The following is a 13,645-nucleotide window of genomic DNA, read 5'->3' as shown; positions in this document are numbered from 1 at the left end:
ACAATTGATGAAGAATTTGTAAGTTATGACAAGGCATTAGCCAAAACCCTTATGAAGAGTCTCTCAAGTATGACTTTCGACAAAAGTCATATGGTGCGCGAGCACATTATAGAGAAGAGAGACATTAATGCTAAACTCATGTCCCTTGAGGTTGATATATCTGAACCATTTCTTGTGCATTTTATTTTCAACTCTCTTCCTGCGGAATATGGTTTATTTAAGATTTCTTATAACACACATAAGGATAAATGGTCAATCAATGAACTCTTAACCATGTGTCTTTGAGAAGAATAGAGGTTGAAGTATGAGACACCTGAAAGTATTAATTTGGTGACTCATGATAAGAGAAATGAAAAGAAGGGAAAAAATATTCTCATGAAGAAGAAAAACACTTTTGACAAAGATGTTTGCCATTTTTGTAAGGAGAAAGGACAATGGAAGAAAGATTGCCTGAAATACAAGAAATGGCTTGAAAAGAAAGATGATTTTACCTTTGTATGTTATGAATCTAATTTACTTAAGTTTCTGATAATACATGGTGGATTGATTCTGGTGCTACAATTCATATTGCCAAAATTATGCAAGGCTTTCTAACTCAGAGGAAGTCGATAGGAAGTGAATAATACGTCTATTCTAGCAATAGGACGCGTTCATGTATGGAAAGCGTGGGGACTTATAAGCTCATTTTGATGGATGAATTTCACTTAGATTTGGAAAATACTTTTATATTCCAGAATATTTTAGAAATTTAATTTCTCTTTCAAGACTATCAATTAGTGAATATGATTTAAATTTTTATTATCCTTTTGTGAAACTTTTGAAAGACAATAAAATTATTGGTTTTGGAAATGTAAATGGGAATTTATATATATTTGAGCTAGATCCCACATTTGAATGTAAGTTTTTAACTTTGCATAACAAAAAAATTGGCACTAAGCGATGTATTATCAATGAGAACTCATCAAGTATTTGGCATAAGAGATTGGGACACATCTCTATTGATATAGTCAAAAGGTTGGTTAATGATGGAGTTTTAAAAGCTCTTGATTTTTCTGACTTTAGGGCTCATGTGGACTGCATAAAGGGTAAGTAGACCAATAAATTAACTAAAGGTGCCAAAAGGAGTTCTTAATTGCTTGAGATCATATATACAAATATTTGTGAACTTTTTTCTACCCCTTATTTGAATGTGAGAGATATTTTATCTCATTTATTGATGACTATTCAAGATATATGTACCTCTATTTTCTATCTAACATATCAGAAACACTTGATGATTTTAAAGTTTACAAAATAGAAGTAGAGAAACAATCTGGTACTCAGATCAAAATTATAAGATCTGATAAGGGTGAAGAATATTATGGTAGGTACATAGACAAGGGACAAGTTAAAAGTCAATTTGCTGAGTTCCTTAAAAATAAAGGTATAATTGACCAATATACCATGTCAGGTATACCATAATAAAATGGTGTAGCAGAAAAAAGGAACCGGACATTAATGGACATGGTAAGAAGCATGATTAGCATATCACGTTTACCTTTATTCTTATTCAGTGAAGCTTTAAAAATTGATGTATATATTTTAAATAGGGTTCCAACCAAGGTTGTTCCCGAAGATACTTTTTGAGTCATAAAAAGGATGAAAACCTAGTTTAAACCATTTACACATTTGGGGATGTCTAACTGAAGTGAGGGTTTATAACCTTCAACTAAATAAGTTGGATGAAAGAACAATGATTATTTTATAGGTTATGCAGTTAACTTTAAAGGATTTAGGTTTTATTGTCCTTCTCAATCTTCTAAAATTGTTAAGGCTAGAAATGCTAAATTTCTTTAGGAACATGAAGAAAATGTGAGTGGTTTGACTCAAAAGATGGAACTAGAAGAAATAAGGGAACCACATGTGGTACCTTTATATATTGGGAACTTTAATGTTGCTAAGAAAATTCTTATGAATTATCTGAACAACAACAAGTTCAAGAGCCAACACCACTTCAGGAGCCATCTGAAGATCAACCCACTTTATTTGAACCCACTGAAGAAATGTCTGAACCAGTAGGAGTAAGAAAATCCTCAAGGCTTGGAAATAAGTAATTTCTAGTGACTACGTTGTATATATCCAAGAGCCTAATTATGATATTGGACTAAAAAATTATCCATGTTCTTTTTCACAATCCATGAATGGAGAAAACTCCACACTTAGGTATGATGCCATGAAAGAAGAGTTAGAATCTATGGCCAAAAATAGAGTCTGGGATCTCGTTAAATTAGCAAAAGGAGTCTCTACTATTGGATCCAAATGAGCTTTAAAACCAAAAGAGACTCATTTGGTAATATCAAACGACATAAAGTTAGACTTGTGGCCAAAGGTTTTACTCAGAGAGAAGGCATTGGTTACCATGAAACCTTCTCTCCAGTATCAAAGAAAGATTCATTGAGAATAATCACGGCGTTAATAACTCATTTTTATTTAGAGCTGCCTCAAATGTGAAAACGGCTTTCCTAAATTGAGATCTTGAAGAGGATGTATACATGCATCAATTTGAGGGATTTTGTAATAAGGACTAAAGTTACCTTGTTTGTAAGTTGAATAAATCTAGTTGTGGGCTAAGGCAGGCTTTATAATGTTATTTCTTCATTTGAATTTACGGAAAACATTATTGATAAGTGTATATACCTCAAGATAAGTGAGCAAATATATTTTTCTAGTCCTATATGTAGATGATATTTTACTTGCAAGTTGTGATTTTGGGTTGTTGAATGAGACTAAACAACTTTTTATGTAGAATTTTGAAATGAAGGATATGGGTGAAGCCTCCTATATCAATGTCATAGAGATTCATTGAGATAGATCCCAAAAATTACTTGTACTGTCTCAAAGGGCCTACATTGAAAGAATTCTAGAAAGATTCGGAATGAAAAATTGTTCACCTATAACAGCTCCCATAATTAAAGGTGATAAATTATAACTGAATCAATCTCCATAAAATGCATTGGAAAAAGGAACAAATGAAAGGCATTCCCTATTCTTTGCTTGTTGGGAGTCTTATGTATGCACATGTCTGTACTTGACCTGATATTGCTTTTGCGGTAGGAATGCTTAACAAATATCAAAGTATCCTGGTCTTGACCATTGAAAAGCTAGTATAAGGGTTTTGAGATATTTGCAGGGAACCGGGGATTTTAAGCTCACGTACAAATATTCGGACTCATTGGAGATGATTGGATATTGAAACTCTGATTTGGGTGGATACAAAAATACTGGTAAATCTACTTCAGGATACATTTTTCTTCTTGCTGGAGGTGTTGTGTCTTGGAGAAGTGTTAAGTAGAATATTTATGTATATATGATAGTTTCTTTGATGGAAAGATATATTTTATTATGAGTTCCTAGGGTAACCGAAATTTATGGAGAAGTTCTTAGGGCTATTGTATTTGCTTAAGAGTCCCTAGCCTGCCTATATAAACACATGTGACTCCATCAATCTGGCATTCCTATGATAGGCACAGCTTAGAATGCTCCTAAATTTTCTGTCAAAGTTTTACAAGGTAATTCTACGACACTTGAACAATTATGACTGAAGGTACGTTCCTCTAAATATTCTGCTGCATAGGCTCTATGTATGTATTTAAATTTCTACCATTCCTTCGTAAGAATACCTTAATCATGTTTAGTGCCAAAATTCTAATCTTCCCACACAGGGTTTAACCTTGATTAAATTTATTAAAATGGAATCTAAAAATACGCAGGAAAAGAAGAGATGGAACATTATAACTTCCCCACAAATTTTTTACCCAAATTATAAAAATAAAGGTTGGATATTACCTCCTTTGTGCATAAAACATTGATGGGTTCCTCTCAATATTAGCTTCATTATTAATCAAATACTTCATACTCCAAGAGTTTTATACTATCAATACTTTTAGGGTACAATATTATCATTAAAATCATACTTGCAATATTAAATATACCAAATAGAAGGTGGTAATGTTAATTTGGATATTGTTATTCTACCTTATCAAGGATCTCATTTCCAAATGACCCTTATTTACAACACGAGGGATTGAATTCGGTGGCAAAATGTCACAACCCAAAATTCCAACGTGTCGTGATGGCACTTAACATACTTGCTAGGCAATCCGACAATTACCTAACAGCTAAATATTTGAATAAACATGTTTTAATAAACTCAAAAGCGGAAATCTCATGAATATCTTATACGAATAACTGAAATACTACTACAATCACCCCAAAATCTGATGTCAACGAGTACATGAGCACTACTAGGTATCAACATAAATCAAAACTTTAGTACAACTGTCTGAATAATAAAATAGTACTGAATAAAATAAAAAGAAAGAGAGTCAAGGTATGCGGACGTCATAGCAACTACCTTGAAGTCTCCAAGCAGGTACTAGCACAAATCTAGCAATCACCACGTCCATATGTACCTAAATCTGCACACGAAATACAGAGTGTAGTATGAGTACAACTGACCCCACATACTCAATAAGTAACAGAACTAACATTGGGTTGAAAGCAGTGACGAGCTTAGAAGAAGACAGTCAGAGTCCAACATAATGACAACACAAGTTTAATGATGACAGAAGCAATAAATAACTCAGAGAAATTATCATAATCAGCTCGTTCATGTTACGGAAATTTAGACATACTTTTAAGTTCAACAATTAAAGCCTAGCACTACTAGGAATATGTTAATTATATCTAGCATGAGGAATGGTACATCTCTATGCCTACATGTCAAATGAATGATTCTACGGCGATATCCCCAAGGACTCACACTCTCAGAATACTCAATATGTATGCCAAAAGCCCACTCAACACATACACAATCACCCATCACTGTACGAGTGCATGTCATCAATGCCCCTCACCAAAGTACGTGTATATATATCACTGTGCATGCGCTAACTACTGGTATGTCAGATTCCAGAGAGGCGGATCCTGCCCAGGCTCTAATATAAAGCCTATAAGGCCTGCTGTGGCATGCAACCCGATCCACATGATAATCATAAAGCCAATATAGCCTGCTGCGGCGTGCAGCCCGATGCACAATAACACTGACAACTCATCTCTCAGGCCCACCTCAGTCATCAATCTCTCAAGTCTCAAGGGCTCACAAATCTTGTACCACTCTGCCCAAACAATAATAACATATGATGTAATAACGAATGATAACAAAGATTGAGATATGACATGCAAATCAAGAATCATGACTGAGTATATAATTATAGTTAAAGAAGATAACTCAAAGTAACAGAAATAACCTCGTTAGGTCTCAACCGAATAAACGCATAGCCTAAACATGATTTCTAATATGAATCACAACTCAATTACTCTAACAAGTAGGGCTTACATGGATAAAGCAAGACTAACTAGCAGCACAATACAAAGAATCAAACCGAATCATGATTATCACGGTGCACACCCACACGCCCGTCACCTAGCATTTGCGTCACCCAACACAACACAACTAACATGTTTTTCAGGAATAGATACCCTAAATTCCAAGTTTAGAAATGTGTTTACCCGAAAAATAGTTATAGTTGAATTTGTACGTAGTTCTAAGGATATGTGGTATAACTTGACACAAATCGTAAGGATAAATAGAAAATATAGAATGTGGACCGTAAAGAATGAAAAATAAATAAGGTTGAAAAGAATATGATTTAGGGACTAAGCAAGATGAATCAATCTATGAAGCTAAAAAGAATAACTCTTCAATAAACGAGTGTATGGCATTTTAGTTACAATGTAAGCCAAAACATTCCATTTACCTTAATAATAACCAACCCCTTATAATGGAGGGATCCTACTTTAGATACAATTAAAAATACGTAGTGGGAGACCTATGATAAATTTACTTTTCCATAATTCCTGCCAAGATTCTCTCTCCTAGTGTGGTTGCAATGACTCTTGTCTATGAGCTCGATATCGACTCGACCTTTCGATCTTAACTCGAGCTCGATTCTGATTCGGAGCCTTGTATTGATTCTGGGACAGTGTTGGTCGGTCTCTGCCTCGTAAGTTCAGTAACTTTATCATAGTTCGAGTTGGATTCGAGCTCGACATTGAACAATCCGTAGGGCTCGAAGCTTGATGACCTGACTTCAGTCCTCAACATGATCTTCGATCCAATGCATTACCATTTCAATCAGTTCGTACGAAGGACTAATCGATTTTTACCGTATACAAAATGTTACTTACCTCAAAGCGCGCAACTCAATGCTCCAACAAACCATTGCCAAGCGAATCGGCCTCCAAGCTACTCGAATCCAGCCAAAGCAACTTAATTCCATCAATAATAGCCATAGAAAATAATTCCAAAAGATAAAGCTAAGGTCTTTAACCAAAATCAAAAAGTCAACCCTCGCCCTACACCTCAGAACCTCACAAAATTCACAAATTCCAAATTTCTATTCGTTAACGAGTCCAAGCATACCAAAATCATCCAATTCCAATCACAAATCGATCCTCAACCCCCCAAATCTACTCTCCAATACATAGTCCAAACCCCCCCCCCAAATTTCACCTTAAACACGCATAATCTGAGTGTAAAAATCAATGGATAAAGAATATTTATCAATAAAAGTGATGAATCTTCGCTTATCTCTTCAATTGTAGCCAAAACCCTCTCAAAAATCGCCCATAACCGAGCTCCACAAGTCCAAAATGAGAGAAAACCCCAAACCCCTTTGTTTATAAGTTTCTGCTAGTCAATCCACACATCCGGCTCATTTAACTGCATTTGCGGTTCCGTAGGTGCGGCCAAATCTCACATCTGCGATCCATCAGTGGCCTCCTACCTTCCGCATCTGTGCGGCTCCCCATCCGCATCTGCGACCACGATCTTGCCCAGCTTAACCCCGCTTCAGCGGAAAAACCAAATTCGTCTGCGGGCTCGCAGATGTGGAAAACCCTTCGCATCTGCGGTCCCAGACAACCTTCCCACATCTCACACCTGCGCACAAACGGTCGCCTCTGTGGCTCCGCACTTGCGTCCAAAACCACGCAGTTGCGGTTACACCAGACCTGAAGCTTCAATATTCCCTTAAGTCCAAATCTCAATACGATTTCAATCTGAATGACACCCGAGGCCCTCCGGACCCCATCCAAACATACCATCAGGTCCATAAACACGATATGAACTTAGTCGAAGCCTCAAATCACATCAAACAACATCAAAATAACTAATCAAATTCCAATTCAAGCCTAATGAAACTAATGAACTTCCGACTTCTAAAAGTAATGCCGAATCATATCAAACCAACTCCGATTGACCTCAAATTTTGCACAGAAATCACCGATGACTCAACGTACCTACTCCAACTCTTGAAATCGAAATCCGATATCAATAAAGTCAACTCTCGGTCAAATTTCTCAACCTTCTAGCCTTCAACTTTCGCCAAAAAGTCTCAAACCAACCTACGAACCTCTAAATCAATATCTGTACATACACCTAAGTCCAAAATCACCATACGAAGTTATTGGAACCATCAAAACTCCATTCCAGAGTCTTCTACACAAAAGTCAAACTCCGGTTAACTCTTCCAACTTAAGCTTCCAACCTTGCGACTAAGTATCTCAATTCACTCCGAATTATCCCCAAAACCAAATCAACCACCCCGGCAAGTCACATGACCACAAATGCACATAAAAAAGCGATAAATAGCGCAACGAGGCTACAACACTCAAAATGACCAGCCCGGTTGTTACACAAAAACTAGGAAAATGCTTATCCAATTTTCTAAGTAAAGAGAGAAATGCATTAAGGATGTATATTCCACATTTATAATCAACCCAACATTTTAGTATAATTTAGACATATATTTTTCTAACAATAAATGCCACATTATTTAAAATCCTTGTTATAGTCTATGGTGAATTGTCTCATTATCATACCAAACAACGCCTCGCTTTATAAATGGCCCCTCTCCACCTTCCTATTTGACTAATTCATTCTTCAAGATATACGTTGACCTTCTTAATCAACATGGTATAGGGTACCTTCGTATATGTGTCTCTACAAGCTAGGCGTTTTACCTTCTTTAATCAAGCTGATAAAAGTCTTTATTTTGGTTAGAAAGTTGAGGATCAAGTGTACAACAATAATTCAAGTAGAAAAAGTGACCCAACTATATTAGCTCATCAAAAAGCCACTAAGTTTCTAACTGATTTGAATCCATAGAGAAGATAACGCGGCAAGCTTGAAAACTTCTAGCCACCATGCTTTTAACTTAAGTTGCCGCACACACTAAAAACTACTTGAAATTTACTTCAAGAGGAAAATAATAATATTCATAATTGCAGAGAATTAAATTTTTATTAAATTCATTCCTGCAGTTATTTCGTTACAACAAGATAATCATTCCCAAGTTTCATAAGAAATGAAATAAGTACTAAAAACAGAATGAGAAAAAATAATGGACATTCAGTAAATAATCTGTTAGCTTAACATATGAACCTTTTGGGCTACCTACTATTTAGTACCAAAAGATTTGCACTGCATGCTCCCCGACGGGATTGGTCTTGACGGAATGTTGTTCTCGTTTTTTAAATGTTCCCGTTTTTAACTTGAACATAATAGTTTTTCAATATTTAAAGTTGTAATTATGGCCAATATTTTGGCTAATGGAGTTCATCTCACGTAAGCATAAGCATATTTGCAAAGTGTAGACTTTGTTGGCAATATTTTTTTGGACCCAAAAATATTGCATTGTGTGTTGGATATCATTTGCACAAGTTGTATCTCTTCTTTTACACCTAAGAGGCTAAGACTTTTTTGCCTATAAAAGGGAAGGTCATTAGTTCATTTTAGACACACCAACAAGACTTGAGTCTTCATTTCTTGTTTATTCCTTTATTAAGAGTATTTTGTATGAGAGTTTAGTGTTGGGAAGCACTTGTGTGAACCCTTTCTTTTGAGTGATCTTGTGAGGTTATTCTCTTAGGGTATTTGTGATTAATTAGAGTGTTTACTCTAATTTTGTACTCTCTTTTGTACTCTTATTGTTATAGTAAAATTACTCTTCTCCGCTTTGTGGACGTAGGTCACTTTGACCGAACCACATTAAATTTGTGTCTTCTTTATCTACTTTAATTGTCGTTGTTATCAACTTCCATTGTCTTTGTTATTGCCATTATACCGTTGTTTGGCTATATTACGCAATACCCGGGTTCCCGTTCCTAACAAAAGTATTAAATTCTTGATGGGTGGTGAAAAATAGAAGGTTAATGATCCATTATTATTAAATCATTTAATATTGATAATTTATGCTTAACATTTTAGTTCAAACACCTATTTAGTGATTTACTATAATAAAAAAAAAACTCAAACTCCATTGTTGCTCCTTAGAAAGTGTCAATCAAGACAAAGTGGGCCCTTTTGAATTTGTGCTATTTGACTAAATTGGTGATTGGGGATTATTTGTGTTGATGTTTGGAAGTTTTGTTTCAAATTTAATATTATTTGGAGTAGATTTGGGATGGTTTAAGCGAAAATTAAAGTTGCAAATTCGAAGAATATTTTGTTAAAACAACGCAGAAAAATTATGTCAATCAGATAGATTTTGATGAATAACTTAATAGATAAGGAGAGTAAATATAGCATAAACTTTACCAATCTGATAGATAAATCCCTGAAGAGTAAAATCATGCCAACCCGGTAGACTTGATGAATAACTTAACAGATAGTAGAGTAAATATAGCATAAATTCTATCAATCTGATAGAGAAACAGTGAAGAACAATAAGTGTGTGCGGGTAGGGAGCTATTTTTCAAATACCGTTAATTTTGAGGACATTCGGCTAAGACCAGCCCCTTACGGGGCCATTCATGTCAATCACCCATTTAGTACGGGAGATTTATTATGGGCGATTTGCATAAATTAGATCATGGTAGATTGTTTATATCAAATCCATCGGGGTACGGTCCTTCACCGGACCCTGCGTGAATGCTGAATACATTGTGCATCGAGCTACCCTTTTTAGATCATGGGGTGTTACTTTTTAAATTTTCTCCCTACTTAAGGAAGTTTCTAAAAATACCCATGGCGTTACACACACAAAAATATTGGAAAAACTTTAGTTACATGTTTTATGAGGTGAGCAATAACTCTGATACTATCTTTATTCTACCTATGTGCTTAAGTTTAGCCGAATGAACAAATCTTGCCTTGTACACAAGTTTTGCTTGGAGGGACATAACTTTAATACTATCTTTATTTTACCTATCTTGTTAAATTGTTCATAAATTTTAGCTATCGGGCAAATTTACTTGTGTTGTTCAATTGTTTATAAGTGTTGATGCAGTGGCAAGACTTGGTACTATCTTTATTCTATCTATCATCTTAAACTGTTCACAAATTTTATCCATCTGACAAAATTTGCTTGTGTTATTTAACTGTTCACAAGTTCTACCGGACATGTAAGACTTGATACTATGTTCATTTTATCTGTCTTGTTAATTATTTATAAATTTTGTCAAATGATAAAACATGTCCATGTTGTTCAACTATTTACGAGTTATGTTGAATAGGAAAGACTAGTATTATATTTATTCTATTTATCTTGTTAACTTGTTCACAAGTTTATTAGGTGAACAAAACTTGCTTGTGTTGTATAACGATTAAGTAATATGTATGACTGTTGCAGAACCCAAATAATGAAAAATTCTTGTCCCTAAGTCAATAAACGGTGTACAACCTAAGAATTACAATTTATATAAGCTCTAATAATTTGTCTCCAAATTTTGTATTAAATTATAACCTTCTATTTGATTTGCTTTTCATAAATCTGGTGCATTTGTATAACGAAGTTCCTTATGAGATTTGTTTCTTGGTATTGATCTTAATGATAATATAATTATAGCGAGGTCTATCCATCCTATATAATAACATTTCACTATAAAAATTAAGTTTTTTAAAATCGAATATTTTATCATATTTTATCTCTCTATAATAACTTTTACTTACAATAGTCATCTTTATAATAATATGCTCTTTGTACAATTATTTATTATACTATTCATTTTTTGGGTACATCTTTATAGAAAAAGAATCTCTAAGATTATAAATAATAGGTCTAGAGATTTTGACCAAATATTTTAAAACTTTAATATTATGTGAGTACATACTTTCGTAATTAAAGATTCCTTTCCTTGAAAGATCCGCATATATATTTCTATAACATTGGATCCTGTATAAAGTTTAGAATTTGAAGAATACGTACCAAATTAGTTTAAATTTTTTATTGGCAATACTTCCCGTAGCATGCTAAAGTATTTATGTGAGGCATATCAAAAGCAAATATATTATTTGTAAATTTTCTCTTTCTTTTGCAAATGAAAAAAACTTATGCCTAAAATGTTACTCTATTTTTGCAATTTTCAATTTCACAAGTAAAACTTACTATTAAAAATAAAATAAAATCAAAATATCAAAATTAGATCTAAAAAGATATTTTAAACTCTAAATTATGTAAAAATTAGGTAGGATAAAAAATTATATGTCTACAGTGACCTGCTACCTGGTGCCATTTCTGCGAAGACACATCTCCACAGGCCCAAATAAGTATTTTGGACCAATGTACGGCCTTCTCTAAATAGTTCTGATAATTTCAGAATGGATTTATGTTAGACATCCAAATTTAAAGAAATTTGACCTAAATAGCCGTTAACTCAATCTCCTAGCTTAAAATAGTCAGCGAAGGCATCCAATATCCTTTTAGTTTCTATTAATATTAATATGATTTGGCCCAGTTTTAAATTATAATAAATATCCTTTTATTTTTGGTAAATTTTTCATTTTTCCCACATTAAACATGCCTTATTTTGTGATAACTCCAATAGTTTGATTATTTCATCATTTTGTTTTTGTCATTCTATTTCATTCAAAAAGTGCTTCAGGATAAAAACCCCGAAGTGTAGATCGTGTTTCTTAATAATACTGCACATTAGTGTAGAGAATAAAAATAAATACTCGAATCCTATCTAATTAGGAATTTCTGTCATTATGCGACAGCAAAAATGATTATGGACCTAATTTTTTTTTAAAAAAAAATTCTATTGAATGCATAAATATGGAAAATAAATAACTGGAAACAAAACCGAAAAAAACACTAGATTAAGATTGATGTGGTAGTAGCAGTAGTATTAAATATTAAATGAAATGGCAAAAGTTTGAAAAATAGTCAAATGCTCTTCATGGTCCGGAAAAGGAGTAACACAAATGAGAGACAAGTTGCTCCTGAGTCTGTACTATTAAGTCCCTAAAGAATTTGAAAGGTGAAGCGGAATCCGAATTTGAAGTTTATGGACTCGGTATTCTAATCCTTTTAAAGTTATTGAATTATAAATTAATAATTTATACATATTCAATAAATATTTGGACCAAAAATTTTGGATTCGGCCGAATCTAACTGAAAATACTAGCTCAGCCTATGATCTTACAAAGTGTTGAAGAGTTTTTAAACGGGTAAAATACTACCGAAGACCTATATGAAGGCCCCAAGAAATAATAAAACCTCAAACTCTATGAGGCGTCTTTATATGAAGAGTAAAAATATATTTGCATCGATATTTACATTTAACTAAACAATTAATTTTAAGATCAATAGAATTTTATTGAGAGTAAATAGTATACAAATTCATATGCTTGGTGGGCATGAATCATAGTGGTCCAGGAACAACTGAGAAAGCCTATTTTTGTGGACTACATTCAATGAAACAAATTAAATGGTGAAAAGAATAGATATGATTTCCAACACCTTTATTCTGTTGTGTTCGCCACATTTATTAGTAAGATAATATTTTGCCCAAAGATACCCAATTCTCAAATGATTCTTGCACTCCCAAGTCAATGGGCTGTTTGATTTGACGTTACACTAATTGTTTTGGACTTCTTTTGAACTGTAGGGTTCTCTCGACACTATTCTTGGGTGAACACTGTCGAAGTATTACAGAATGGAGAAGTATGAAAATTAGGGAATAAAATATTTAGCTTTCGACCGTACAGTTTTTGGAAGTTTTGAATTTTACGGACTAGTATTTTATTTATTTATTTTTAAAAAAAAAATTACAGACTATTTTGAATTTTTTATGAAGAAGGTGTTTCTTTCTCAAGAAATATTTTGGAACTTCCATAAAAATTTTGAGAAAGCTGGTCGAGTGACCTTCTGAGTATTATATGTCCGATTTAGTGATTTTTCTGTTACAAATGAAAGAAACATAACTTTATTAGATAATTTCAGATAGTTGATTGATTATTTGATTAATAAACTTAATATTATTGCTAAAGCGGATGTTTTAGAAAAACAATCAAAATATAAGTGGCAGATGGATCTCGTTTATGCAGCAATTCACTGCATATTCTTTTTTCTTTTTTCTTTTAAAGGAAGAAAATTCTTTTAGAAGTGAAGGCGTTTCGCAGGGGAAAGGAAAAAAAATTACAAAATTCACGAGAATCGAAATTTTTATGAACTTAGAAGGGTAAGATGGTAGAACTATAGTGAAGTACTCTTCTTAGCATGTTTGTATACTATTAGATGCAGTGGAAGATAGATTCTTGTTTATGAGTTCAATTGAAATAAGTATTTTCGTTAAATTCATAATTTCGATAGTAAAATAT

The sequence above is a fragment of the Nicotiana tomentosiformis genome, chromosome 5 (assembly GCF_000390325.3).
Source record: "Nicotiana tomentosiformis chromosome 5, ASM39032v3, whole genome shotgun sequence".
Classification (NCBI taxonomy): Eukaryota; Viridiplantae; Streptophyta; class Magnoliopsida; order Solanales; family Solanaceae; genus Nicotiana; species Nicotiana tomentosiformis.
The sequence above is the reverse complement of the archived record's forward strand: the minus strand, read 5'-3'. Positions refer to the sequence as shown.